We start from the raw sequence: 14,698 nt of genomic DNA, 5'->3' as shown, positions 1-14,698 counted from the left end.
TTGGCCTGGCATACCTATGGGACTGCCTCTCTCCCTATGTTCCTCCATGGCAGCTTTGCTCATCTGAACAGGGTCTCCTGCAGGTGCCACCCTGCACATGGGCAAAATCAGCAGCTGCCTGTACATGTGCATTCTCTGTGGTGGCTCCTGCCCTATGGAACAGCCTGCCTGAGGAAGTCAAGAGAGCCCCCACTCTCCTGGCTTTCCACAAACAATGCAAAACTGAATTATTCAAAAGGGCTTTTTACTCAGGAGGGCTGAATTGTAGGGAGGTGGTCTCAAAGAGATGCTTCACTAATGAATTAAGGACTATAGTCTTCACCACTACATTGCCTTATGTACTATCTATTGTTTTAAGAATGTTCCCCTATGTGCTACCTGTTGCTTTAAGTATGATCCTACTAGGTAGTTCATTCATTTATTTTCATTCATTCATTTTATTTATGGTCCACAACCAGATTTGAACTTATAAAACAAAACATTTCATTATTAGGTAAACAATATACAAGTTAAAAGAGTCTTCGGTTAAAAGAGTATAAATATAGATGTTAAAATATCTGATTAAAATAACATCATATAATTAAAGTGAGTATAAAATAACATTTATAATCCTACCTAGACATTTTAAAATTTGGAAATAGGGACCTAAAAACAACAACAATATGATAGCCACCTAATATGATCTAGATCAGAGCTCAAGTGCACCTGACTGAAATTTATTGTGCAATTTAATCACCTGTGCACAAAATTTGGCTGTTGACCTGGGTAGTTCTCTGTTATCTAATGTCAGTTCTAGAATTGCTTATGCGCTGTTTCAGTGTTTCTCCATCTCTGCATTAGATTTTTGCTAATGTCTTTGTAAACTTGCATTTATTTACCCTAAGGCATTGTTTATTGAAATGTCCTTGATATTGACTGTACTGATCTCACACACTGTAATCTGCCTTGAGCTTCAGTGAGAAAGACGGACTATAAATGACATAAATAGTACTCTTTCTCACTGTACTGAAGTATCTGACTTATTTAGCCTATTTAACCTAATAAGAAATAGAAACTACATTGTTCCAGCACTTCAAATGTTATTAGGATGTGCATAATGCCTATATTAACATTTTCTGAAATATGCTGTTTTATATTTCCCACTGTATTGTGGAGATATATTACAAGATTATTTTCAGGTGCTAAAGGCAATAGGCAAAACTGAAACTTGGCTGAGTTGAGTTAGGGTAGAAACCATACATCAAGAAGAGTCCAGAGCTAATTTATGCCATCAGTTTCAGATTTCAGTCCACACTCCAGTATTATGATAAAAAGATGCAGGATCAGGAAGAAATGTTTAATATTTATTGCACATCCACAAAGGTATAGTTTTACCAGTTAAACCAGTTCACCCACTCTTCCATATATTCTCTTAGCATCATCTTGTTAGTCATCCTCATTACTTTTGATTTTTTTCCCTTATGAGATATTCCTACGAAGAGTTTCTGGAGTCAAAAGTTTGTTTTAATCAGATGAGATACCACAGGTTTGTGTGTAAAATGTATATTAAATTCAGTCTGCATGCACACTATTTCTGTTTTTTTTTTAAAAAGCATCATCTTTCAAATGTCTTAATATTGGAGAAGGGTGTATTCATATATAGAGCTTGAGACCGGATTATGTTATCAGCGTGGGAAGCTTTTGCATCTGGTGAATTTATAGGTTTTCTGCATAGGCAAGTCCTAGTGATGTAATTCCGCTAAGGGCTACTCTCTTCAGGAGTCTTACAGAACACGTTTATGGTATCCAGAAACTCTGATCCTGTGCAGAATAAGATGTCCTTAAATCTACGGTAACAATGGATTTAGGGAGCCTATCTGTACACTAGATTAAGCTGCAAATGAGAATAACTAGGGCCCAGTGGCACAAAATAAAGGTCAGGTTAACATTTTTAAAACATTTAACAATGCACTCCTGGTTTCATCCGCGAGGCCCTGGCTAACATCAGTGTTCGCCTGCCTGAAACACGGCGCGTTGTAAGGCAAACTTGCCAACCAAGAGCAGGTTGCACGAGCATCTACACCTCAGAGAGTGATTCCCTGCTGGCCTTTCTCTTCCCCCGCGTTAACGCTGCACGGGCCAAGCCAGGGCAGTCCTCGAGGCCGGGCTGCACAGCTCCGCCGCCCCTCGGGCATTTGCTCTTCCCTCGGCAGCCAGCGCCGGAGGAGGGGCTCGGGCGCCCCTGAGCGAGGGCCGGCTCGGCAGTCACGTGCGGGAGGGAGGGCGGGCTATAAAGGAGCAGGAGGGCGGGGCCGAAGGGGGGGCAGGTGAAGTGAGTGGCAGCGGCGCGGCGGAGGGGACCTCGGTTGGCCAAGCGGCGTTGCTACCCGGCCTGGCGCCGTCCGAAGCGGTGAGAGGGGCTCCCTCGCGGGTGGGCGGGTGGAGAGAGCGCGAGGGAGGCGGGGAGCTCGGGGCGGGTGGCGCGGCGCGGCGCGGCGCTTCAGGCTCTCGGGGAGGATCGGCGTGAGCTGCGCTTTTCGCTCGGGCGTGTGACACGCTGTTGGGGGCTCCCTCTTGGGCTCGGGCCAGGGCGCTGCGCTGGCTCTGCTGAGTGGGATGCGCAGCCTCGCTGTGGAGCCTGAGGGTGGGGTGTCCTTCCAAGCCTCTGGCGGGGCCAAGACTTGGTCGGGGTGCCCGCGAGCCGCGCTGCTTGGAGGGGAGGGGAGGCGACGGGCGCCGTAGCTGCTTGGCTCACCTGTGCGCGCTTCGGTTCCTTTGCAAGCGGTTCTCCGGGGCTTGCTGATTTTTACTGTCTGGGAAAGGAAGCTCGCTCTCCCACTGAAAAAAGTCACGGGTGTCTCTTATGACTTCAGCCTTTCTGTTAGGCTTGCTGAGTTGTCCAAATTGGCTCTGTTGCTTAAATGATTTTGAAAGCTTAGAGTTACTCACGGCTTTCCTTCTCCTGGCAAGGGTTCCTGAACGTTAGCACAGCATAACGAAACTCAGCAGGTACAAGTTGTCCTCCCTTAGGGAAATTTTCTTCTGCTCGTTTGTTTTTGTAACACATCTGTCAGATTTTTAACCTGCCATTCCCCCAAGGAGCTGACAGTGTTCTTCCTTTCTCTGTTGTCTTCTCCCATAAAGTTAGATGAGATAGTGACTGGCCCAAGGGAATCAAGTAAAATTAATGGAGTGGGGTTTTGCTCCCCCAGTCTTGTCATGCAAGTCTTAAAGGAACACAGGCATTGTTTGAAAATAAGGATTACCACTGGAAATCTGCAGTCCACGGGATGTACTCACATGTGGTGCCACAAAATTCTTTGCCAACATTACCTGTAAGCACATGTTCATCAGAGACAATTTAAATTAAAAATGTCCAAATGTAGGTTCAGTCACAGAAAGTTTTTGCAGTCTAGAATTGAATGGCCTTATGGGGTGGGGCTGTGGCTCAGTGGTGGAGGGTCTGCTTTGCACACAGAAGGTACCAGTCAACCCTGGCATCTCCAGACAGAAAGGGTCAAGTAGTAGTTGATGGGAAAGACACCGTGGAGAACAGCTGCCAGTCAGAGCATGGGTTTTCTGTGTGGCACTATCCCAGCTAACCTGTTTTTTTTATTCAGCCTTTCCTGTAAGGAGTTGATTGCACTTGTTTCTTACCCCAGCTATTTTATCCTTTCAGTAACTCTGTGTTATATACGTTAGAGACTGCCTTCAGGTAACCCATGGAGCTTCATGATTGAGTAGGAAAAATCCAGGCCTCCCCAGCCCTTCTCTAACCACTCATACCACAGTAGCTATTTTTATATAAAGTGCAGAATTTTCTCCGTTGGCTTTGTCATAACTTTATTATAAAAGAACCAAGAAGCTTATTTTTCCCAAAACAAACCACAACCAGTTCTGTATGTAGTTCCTGCTAAATCCAGGGTTCTCATATCCTATGTACTTGGACTTAGGTATCGCTAACCATATGTTTTGTGGTGTCAAGATGAGAACATCTGTGCTTATTTGAATTACTGATCAGGATAGCATTTTCATGTTTGTCCCTTATTGACAGCTGGCCAGTAGGGGATGATTTGGGAAATACTATGGTTTGGTGCCTTTTGAATGAGAAATCTATGCATAGAGGGGATAGCATCTAGGAACTTGATGAAGTCAGCATGAAGTCCAAATTGCAGATATCATAGTGATAAACATACATGCAAATGGAACTTCAGAATGTTCCAATATTTGGTTAAAAAAAAAAAAGCATGGGCTCATTTTTCATACATGAGCATCACGCACAGCACGCATTTGAGTCTGTTTTTTGCTATTTGTAGATAACTGTAAGTGATGTTAATTCAGGTTATGAAATGTTAGATCATGTTCAAACAGAATGTATTTTCTAGTCAGTGTTGAAACAGAGATGAAATACATGCTAACATCAATTTAAATGCTGTTCTGTGGAATCAAGTCATCTTCCTCCAAATATGGTAACTTTCTTAAGGTGTGTTTGCATTAGCTGCAAAGCAACGGCCAGTTCCATTGCCAAAACTCTGTTGCTGTTGCAGATTTCCCCCACAGTTTTAACCTAGATTGGCCTCCTGATTCATTAGTGTTTCTCTAGAACATGTATAACATGATTTACAGCTATGACCTTATTAGAAGAAGCAAACAAATAGCACAAACATCCCTGCAATGCTGAAATGATGAACTGGTCAGTGAGTGACTTACTGTCCTAATCAAAATGTATAGTTCCAGTGGTCACTCACTTAAATTCATTAAGTGTATCTGATTTAATCGGTTTATTTATCTTGTTTGTGGCCACTTTGCGATAAATTTCCAAAGGAAGTTGACTATAGGAATTTGCCAGACTAACTACAACTTCATTTTAGGATCATTTTGCAGATTCTTGCAATATATTGGTATCCTGCTATCTATGATATTGATTTGCTAAGATCTGTTTCATAAGTTCCAGCGAAGATTCTTGCTTCTGATGTAACCGCATCCTGCTGAATAGCTAACTGGGATGGCAGAAAGTTACAGTGAAACAATCTGACATAAAGTTGGGCAAAAATCACCATTTTCAGTAAACTGCATACCAGCCTTCATAAACATAGTGCACTGTTCTGGAATACTGTGTATTGTTCTGGTCACTCTATCTTTAAAAATATATTACAGAGTTGGAAGGATGCAGAAAAGAGCAACCAAAATGGTCAGCGAGTTGAAGTACTTTGTTTTTCTGTTGAGCAAAAAAAAAAAAGACAGTTAAGTGGGGACATGATATGTGTGGAATTTATTAAATTATTTATTTGCTTTATTTGTACCCTGCCTTTTCTCCCCAATGGGGACCCAGAGTGGTGTACATCATTCTCCTCTCCTCCATTTTATCCTCACAACAACCCTGTGAGGTAGGTTAGACTGAAAGTGTGACTGGCTCAGGATCACCCAGAGAGCTTCCATGGCACAATGAGGTGTTAAACCTGGGTCTCCCAGATCCTGTCTTGTCATGCCACTACACCATGCTGGCATGGTATGGAAAACAGTATATGTGTTTGCTTTTCAACTCTGTCACAATATTAAAACTTGGGCTCACGTGGTGAAACTGATGGGCAACATATTCAGTACAGATGATAGTAGTTAAAACAGCACATTGTAAACTTATTACAGAATTCATTGCCACAAGGTGGCTGGTATCTTAGATGGTAGTTTACTGAGGTGTAAACTTAGATTGTATCACTTAGATTGCTGGTGGAGAATACTATGTGTGAATAGTCCTTTGTGTAAAACACTTCCTAAAAGCAAAAAATTGGCACAGCATGGACTAAGATGGGTTAAATGCTTATGCTGCCACTCCAGGAACCTGCCTGAGGTGTCTTCCAACATAAAACATAAAAACACGAAACATTAACAGTTGTTAATTAAAATCCTGTATTAAAAGCCCAACCAGAACATAAAACTCTGAGGGGTTTAAAATAAATTTAACAGTTTTCAGCATAAAAGCAATATAAATATTGTGGGTTTTAAAAAACAAACCCCCACCCTTTAATTAAATCTTCCCTATAATACGATTTTTAAAAATTCATGGAATATTGTTCAAAAATGACATCTCTCACCTTTGGTCTAGAATAGTATACTGTTCACTCATTATGAGCATATGGCTTTAGAAGGTGCTTAGACTTGTTAATGAAGGATGGGTCTATCAATACCTGTTGTTTACAATGGCTATATAGAGATTCTTTTCAAAGGCAGCATGCCCCAGATGATTGCTGGAAACTACAAGAGCTGTAAAAGCTAGGGAACCAAATAAATCAGTCAACTAATCTGTTTGTCCAAAAGTTATACCATACCTATGTAATTATTAATAACTTTCAGTATAATCAGTATACTCTTTAAATACATATATGAATGGATTATGTCATGCAATATAAGGATGTACATTGTTACATTCATATAAGACCGCATTCCCTCATCCAAGGCTCTCAGTGGTATGAATCAGTCTCTTATATAAGTCCAAGTCTAAATATGAAATATTTCTCAATGTCGTCAAACACTGGAGACCTCCGCAGAGGAGACAGATGAAAAAAGTAGCGGGACTGGTGAGGGGTCCAATCCATAGGAATAATAGAGGAGAGACGGTAGATGGTCCCATGTAGGACACTAATCTTGATGTTGTTGTGTCTGTTGCAGATGGAGTGCAGAAGATGAGAAGAAGACCCCGAAGGGCCACCCCCCATCCTACAAGCGGCCGGCTAATTATTGGCTTGTTTCATGCAATCCACTTCCTCAGGGGACGTCACACAATCCACCTGAATGAACAATGTTCTAAGAATAAAATAAAGGAAATTTCTTATACAGATACTTTTGTCTCATAAATGTTAGTATTACCTTCTCTGCTGTAAAATAGCTTACCCAACTCTCATAGAAGTTCTCTCATGCATACAATTCAGTGCACGTTCAGGAACAGTCATCCTACAATTGCCCCACCAACAGGAAGCATTAAGTGCTCACGGCATCATTAAGGTTTAAAGAGATCTACACTTATGGCAGCTCATACGAGGTTTAAAGAGACAGTGACAAAAGTTGAATACAGTGATATCATCAGTCTAAAAAGCAGGACAAATTATGTTCAGAATTAAGTCCCTTAGGTTGTAACATTCCCAGTCGGTATATCCACTCTGCTTCCCGTCTTAATAAGTCTGTGTATATCTAACTGTCCTTCCCTAAACGACACATACGTCACTCAGGTGGATTGTGTGACGTCCCCTGAGGAAGTGGATTGCATGAAACAAGCCAATAATTAGCCGGCCGCTTGTAGCGGGGGGACCCTTTGGGGTCCTCTTCTCATCTTCTGCACTCCACCTGCAACTGACATAACAACATCAAGATTAGTGTCCTACATGGGACCATCTACCGTCTCTCCTTGATTATTCCTATGGATTGGACCCCTCATCAGTCCCGCTACTTTTTTCATCTGTCTCCTCTGCGGAGGTCTCCAGTGTTTGGTGACATTGAGAAATATTTCATATTTAGACTTGGACTTATATAAGAGACTGATTCATACCACTGAGAGCCTTGGATGAGGGAATGCGGTCTTATATGAATGTAACAATGTACATACCTTATACTGCATGACATAATCCATTCATATATGTATTTAAAGAGTATACTGATTATATTGAAAGTTATTAATTACATAGGTATAGTATAACTTTTGGACAAACGGATTAGTTGACTGATTTATTTGGTTCCCTAGCTTTTATAGCTCTTGTAGTTACCATTGTTTGTTTGGGAATGCCTCTTTTGGGTTGCTTGTCAGATGATTGCTTGGAAGAGCAACAGGGAAGAGCTGTTGTCTGGAAAAGCTGGTAGGCTGTTGACTGGAGTGGGTCGTATGGACCATATTACTCCAGTCTTGGCCCACCAACACTGGCTCCCAGTTTGTTTCTGGACACAGTTCAAGGTGCTCAGTTTTAAGCCTTTAATGTCTAGGACCAGGATACCTGAAGGACTGCCTACTCACTTATGAACCTACCTGACACTATGGTAATACTCAGTGGCCGTGCTGCCTTCTGAGATGAGGTAGGTGGCAAACAAGGAGAGTGGCAACAAAACTTCGGAACTCCCTCCTCAGGGAGATTCATCTGTCCCTTTCTGTTGCCATCTTCTGCCAGTGGATGAAGAAATGTTTTCATCTTCCTGACCAATGTTTTAGTTGTTGTTTTTACATCTTTGTGTGTATGTTAGCTCTGGTTTTAATAATGGGTTGGGAGGTTAATAGTTTTAAAATGTGATTTTATTATGTACGTTTTAATTTGTTAACTACCTTGGTGATCCTTGTGAGTGCACAACAACAGGGTAGACATTTTATTAAATAAACACATTTATGTTTTCTTTGGGGGTTTCCCAAAAGCTTGTGGCTGACCTCTGATGGAAACAGTATCCAGCAGCTACTCTGTCTAATAATTCCTTGGTTATGAACTAATGGAAGCAGCTACTGTTACCCTCATAATGAGTTAAAAGAAAGCACCCCCCTTCTGTGCCAGCTGTCTAATACTGTAATTGTGTGAGTTGTAAATTAAACTGTTCCTACAACTGTGCCTAGTTTGAGAAGGATGACAGTTCTGATCATGTTGGAAGCAGAAGCATCTCTGAGGAATTCTACTGTAGGTTACCCAGTCTGGCAAAGAAGCTCCTGTGACATCAGTCCAGTTGGTGACAAGCGTATCCAAATCCATGATGGTGGTGACTGGTTATTGGAAGGATTCTGTAAACAATTGTAGTCTTGAGCAGAATATTATTTTTAACAGTCATGGAAACAAAATTGTATATCAGAAGGCTGAAGCAAGTTCTAGTGCTCAAACATTCTATTCTTGGTGTAAGAGAGAAAGGTAGAGAAAAGAGACAACAGACTTAGGGAACCTTAAGGAGAAAGTGGTCAGTCAACAATAAGAACTTGGGGTCAGATGGAAAGGCAAGAACTGGAAAGAAAGTACAAATCAACTATAGAAAAGCGAATCTTAACAAAATGCATGTTGCATTGTGGTGGGGAAAAGAGGTTAGTTACTATGGTGGATGTAGGAAAACACGTTCAAAATCTGGAAGCTTTTGAAAGAAATAATAGGAACAACCTAAAAACAAACTTTTTTAAAAAAGTGAGAGTGTAATATAAAATAGATAGGATCTGCAAACCAAAAAGAAACTGGCAGAAACTATTTAGATGACTTCTAGTTAATGTTATAACTGCAATACTTATTGCTCTTCTGTTACAGTTAACCAGAATCTTATACCCAAGTAGCATGCAGGGATATCTATATATGTTCCCAGTGTTAGGAGAAGAGAATGCAAGTTACACTGTGTAATACATCATATAAAGGACTTTACTAGCCGTAATCTGTAAAACCTTTGGGACAGTTAATTGCTTTTTAAAAAAGCAGTGAATTTAAATTTTTATTTTTTATTTTACATTATTGAGCCTCAAGACAGATTACACAGTGTAAGTCAATACAATCAATGACTGAGGCACTTGATAAACAATACAATAGGAGTTTGAAATAAGCAGAAATTGGATACAGAGCTGAAACAAAACATAAGCAAATTGACATGACCTATAGATGTGGTGAAACTATTCAGTAGGAGAATAATTCAAGCAAAAGACAGTGCACAGTAGTATTGTCAACTGCCCCTATCCCTTTACCAAAGCATCTCTCAGAGCAATCCTGGACATACAAGACACTGGCAATGCCATCTGAATGTGTTGCATTCTTTCTGGGAGCTTTGCTTGCTGGGAGCCTTTGGCTAATCACAAAGTCTTAGCCTCACCTATCTCACAGGGTTGTTATGAGGATAAAATGGAGGAGGGGAGAGCTGTATGTGACCACCTTGTTGTTGCGTTTGGGCCTGTCTTGTAGCAGGTTATCCCTGTCATAGAGATTCTCACCTGCAGGGTCTACAACAGACATTTGTGAAATTACGGTGCCCATAGTGCTATGGAAACAGATTAACAAAGACAGAATGATACCAAGGGATCTCCATTTCTGTGTTTGAAGAAGGGAGCTCACCTTTGGCTAGGATATAAAGGCTCAGAGATCTCCATTCATTCTGGTGTCTGAGAGCCAAGCTGCAAGAGACAAATTACATGAGGAGCAGCGCGAGAAGGGAGTCGCAATGTTAGCTAGGAAGCTGTTTTAAAAGAGATTGGAAGGCTTTGTTAATTTCCTCTCTCTACAGAGCCAGGGAGATGCTACTCAGAGGGTTTGTTAATTTCCTCTTTGCCTCAGGAAGGCTCTGTCAGTTTCACCTCCCCTTCTAAGAGACAAAGAGGAAATAAACCCTCTGAGCAGGGATCTCCTTGGCTCTGTAGAGAGGGAAAATTGACAAAGCCTTCCAATCTTATTTAAAACTCAGCTTCCTGGCTAACATTGCGACTCCCTTCACGTGCTCTTCATGTAAGTCATGTCTTGTAGCTTAGCTCTGAATATGGGAGTTCTGACTCTCAAAATTTTACACTCTGAAAATCTTGTTGGTCTCTAAGGTGCCACTGGAATAAATTCTGCTGTTCTACTGCAGACCAACATGGCTACACGCCTAAATAAATGTAGTATTTCAGGAATAATAAATTTGCAATGCAGAAAGCTTCCTACATAAACTGAGTTTGCCAACCACAAAGACCCTCTCCCCCAAACATGCAATGTATATAAAACCTGAAGTAGAAATATTTCCACCGATTGTTATGCTTTTTTTTGCAACTGATATTTTAAAATGAAAATGAAGGTGGTCTGGCTTTTATCAACATGCTATAGAGTGGGTTTGTGTTCTTGGAGATGGAGAGTGGCCTGTGACCTATTTGTTGCACATGCATTGTCCTCATGTGGTTCCGCAGTAGGGAAGCTGGGCCTGCTAATTAGGTTTTACCAGAACTTCTTTTGTATGGTACTCACTGGTACCAAGTACCAGCACCTGCGGGGGGGGGGGAGGCACTTTCCAGGTTCTGAGGGGAGAATTGGTGAAAATCTGTAAGTACTGCCAACTTTTTTATATACAAAAAAACACTGGATTTCATCCAACTAATGGTAGTATGGATGTTGGATGTAGTTCTCTGTCCACAGCTTGCCGTCCTGTGCTTGAAGCAGTTCTAGGGACGTTTTATAAGATTTCTTCATGATCCACCTTGAATCTCAACAAGGAAGGCAAGCAATCAGTGCAGTAAATAAATAATAAATGCCACATGTTTGAAAAAGCAGCACCGGCTGCTTCATAGTGCTAGTTTCTGTTAGGCTGCTTTTGATGTTTGTGGATTTTTTTTTAACCTGGATTGAGGAGCCCTACAGTCAAAAAAGCAGAATTTGCCATTAATAGGTGACATTTAGATCCCTTCATATTTTAGAAGATGGGAGTGTTAAGAGTTAAATATACAAGAACTCTTCCTTTAGATGACATTAGGGTACCAGGGATTGAGTGGTGAGGAACACTGTGTCCTGTGAATGAGGCTAATGTCCAAGAGCCTGTTGCTGGAGGCATTCAACTTTCCATTCTTTCGTCTGCTTCTGTTGCTTATGCTCTTGAAAGAGAACAAGTCACTTCCCCTTAGAGTTCCTCCCAGCCACTGCAGCTGGGACCCCTTTTCTAGTAAGCACCCCTGTGCCGCTGCTGTGGCTCACGGTAGAAAAATATACAGCGAGGTAAACTTGAACAAAGAGTTTGTCAACTTCACCTGTACCTGGTAATAGAGGTAAAGGGAAGAGATGTTGCCAGTTTTATTTTTACCATCCAAAACTCTGGAATGAAATTATACACAGTTCTCATCTTAATTAATAAGTGTAATAAGTACCAAGTCTTGCAACAGTTTCATGGGAAAAGTTACCTAACCCCACTCTCAATTTCACTACAGTTGGTTGTTGTGGATTTTCCGGGCAGTATAGCCGTGGTCTTGGCATTGTAGTTCCTGACGTTTTGCCAGCAGCTGTGGCTGGCATCTTCAGAGGTGTAGCACCAAAAGACACTTCCAACTACTTTGTCAGATTGCACAGGGAAGCCATTGAAATTCATAAGCATAAACACAATTTCAATAGGAAAGAAGAGACTTTAAGAATGAATAGAGCATGGCTTCCAGCCCTGCAAAACACCAGGCCAACGAAATACTCCACATCCCACAATAGCCCTGCAGAGAAGATCAGCATATCAAGCACCAATCCATATGCAAAAGAACCTCCTCAGGATACAGTGACACCTCCCTCCATTAGCATTCCACACCCTGGGAAACTCCTACAGGATGACTCAGCCCAAACCCACTTTCCTGAGTTGATATAAATTACCTGCCAACATCTTCTCCACACTGTGACACTGAGAGATCTCTGTCTTTTGGTGCTACACCTCTGAAGATGCCAGCCACAGCTGCTGGCGAAACGTCAGGAACTACAACGCCAAGATCATGGCTATACAGCCCGGAAAATCCACAACAACCATTGTTCTCCGGCCGTGAAAGCCTTCTACAATATATCTTCACTACAGTTGTTTGTAACTGTGATGGGACTCCTTACAATTTGAAGTCTTAGCAGACAAATAGTCCTTGTAGAAAACCAAGTGGTATAGGGATGGGCAAGTAATGACTTATGTGCAATCAAAGAGAACACAGTACCAAGCTGAATGACACAATATTACTACACCAGTTCAGACCTCAAATGAAAGTATTAAACGTGTGATATATGCTCCAGCACCCTTTAAAAATCTGCAGTTTAAAATAGCCAGACTGGTAGCGGGGTGGGGTGGGGTGGGGTAGGGCAGAAGCATGCAAGAATCTGGAAAAAACATTTTGGTTCTTGGGAATAGGAACACGTAGCATAATTATGAGAAAGCAGGCTTCAGTTGCAGACACCCCTTGAAACTGAAAATGGCTTACATGACTTTGGTCACGTGCTCACTTTTCTGTTTTGTGATGCTGAATTAAATAGTGCCATTTAGTAGGGCATGCACCTTGAGGCATGTCTGCATTCTCCCAGTTCAACACTGCAATGCATGACTGAGTGCGTGGGAAACAGCCCTAGGAAATGCAGGCATGTTTTCCCCATGACCCCACCCTGCAACTCTCTGTGCTGCCTTTCCAAAGAAAGTCAGCTCTGCAACTTACTCTATCCAAATAATTTCCATACAGCTTACTTTGTCAATGTGGCCCAACAGAGAAGCAGTACCAGCAGAAACATCTTTTGTGTTCTCATCACAGGGATTGTGTGCTGAAAGAATTGTTTCAGTCCCTTACATTGGGACTGTACTTATAAGTAAGTCTTTTTCAGTGTGGCTTACAGCCTAAATACACAATATGAAATATGCATTGGTTGTATTTTGCAATACCAAATAGTGTCCACATATAAACTATGAAACAAAAAAAAATTCTAAAAACAGGCTCCTCCCCAGATCATCAGTGCTACACTATGGCTTCCTACCTGAAGACTTTATGTTCATGCATGTGCTCCTCACAGCATCTGCCTTGTGGCGCCTTGTTTTTTTAAGAAGGGTCAGCTGAAAGGCCGTTCTTTGGGCTGCCAAGCCACAGCTTTGGGAGTGATGGGGAGAAGCAAAGAGGTTTGACCTTTGGGTTCCCTCTTGTGTTATCTCTGACCAGCAGGCCTTCCCCAAAAGGTGTGTGTGTACAGAGCCTTCTCTTCACCTGCATTCAGAAAAGCTAGTCTTTTGCCAATAAGAGTCCAATTATAATTAATAGGAATTGTGATGAAACAAGCAATTCAGATGTCCTAAACTGAAAAGTGATTCTTTTTAATGGGCTGAAAATAAAAAATGTATAAAGTGTGGCCTCCACATTACTTTTGTTTTTTATTACATATCATCTTGTAATAATGTAACATTACTTCATTTTTATGCATTCTGTGATTACCTGGGAGGGAAGGCAGCATGGCATATCCCTATCTCGTCAGATCTTGGAAGCTAAGCAGCATCGGTACTGCTACAGCAAGCTAGGGATCATAACTTGCAGATCCAGTCCCATTTGGAGAGACCATGTGACACAGTCATTGTATGTATTGTTACCCAGAGAAAATGGTGAAGCAATTACACTTTGATGTTGTGATTGGCACCACCAAATTCTGGGGAGTGGCTGTTTCAAAACTGCTAAAAAGCCACTTCAGCACACAAATTGTCTTTTCAAATGTTATGTGAATGGGCACTGCGCTTTGTGCCAAAATCAAAACTGTCAAGCAACAGGCTGTTCTGAATAACTAGTCGTGGGGCACAATAGTCACTGACTAACCATTGAAGCAGTCTCACTACAGCCTTTAAAGAAGTACAAGTTGTCTTGACAAGATTATTGCATGTTTGTGCATAGGTTTTTTCTTTTTATAAACTTTATTTTTCCTTCATCTTTCATGTTTAGCTGTCAGGGGAAGATGTACCTTGCACTTGGTACTGAGTCCACGTGTACAGCTGACTAGCAACACGGGTTAGGCAGAACATATGCAAGCCTGGCCTGGCCAGCTGAGGTTCATGTACACATTCTGTTACCGGGACTGGTCTCCTTGCAATAAAATGATTTGTGGGGGAATTAGCAAGCGAGGAGAATGGCTATGCAAGAGGCCAGTAACTGCAGGGATCTATCACCAATTTCTACCAGGTCCCTTCCCAAAATAACAAACGAGGCTGATTCTTCAAGTCCAACGTTTATTAAGAACAAAATGGCATGCACATACACTCGCAATTATGGGGAAAAATAATTACACACACATACACAGAGTCC

The 14,698-nt window shown here is 41.7% G+C and overlaps 1 protein-coding gene across 1 annotated transcript in view; it reads left to right on the top strand.

The window, feature by feature from the left end:
* The first annotated feature begins 2,302 nt into the window (after positions 1 to 2,302).
* The window catches only part of OSBPL1A (oxysterol binding protein like 1A), a 92,904-nt gene continuing 80,508 nt past the window's right edge, over positions 2,303 to 14,698 (top strand). Inside the window, exon 1 of the mRNA XM_054985320.1 lies at positions 2,303 to 2,389. The gene's annotated coding sequence lies outside the window, so the exon portion shown is untranslated. The remainder of the gene's footprint in view (positions 2,390 to 14,698) is intronic.

The sequence above is a fragment of the Eublepharis macularius genome, chromosome 7 (assembly GCF_028583425.1).
Source record: "Eublepharis macularius isolate TG4126 chromosome 7, MPM_Emac_v1.0, whole genome shotgun sequence".
Taxonomy (NCBI): domain Eukaryota; kingdom Metazoa; phylum Chordata; class Lepidosauria; order Squamata; family Eublepharidae; genus Eublepharis; species Eublepharis macularius.
Note: the sequence above shows the minus strand (reverse complement) of the source record. Positions and strands in the feature narration are given on the sequence as shown.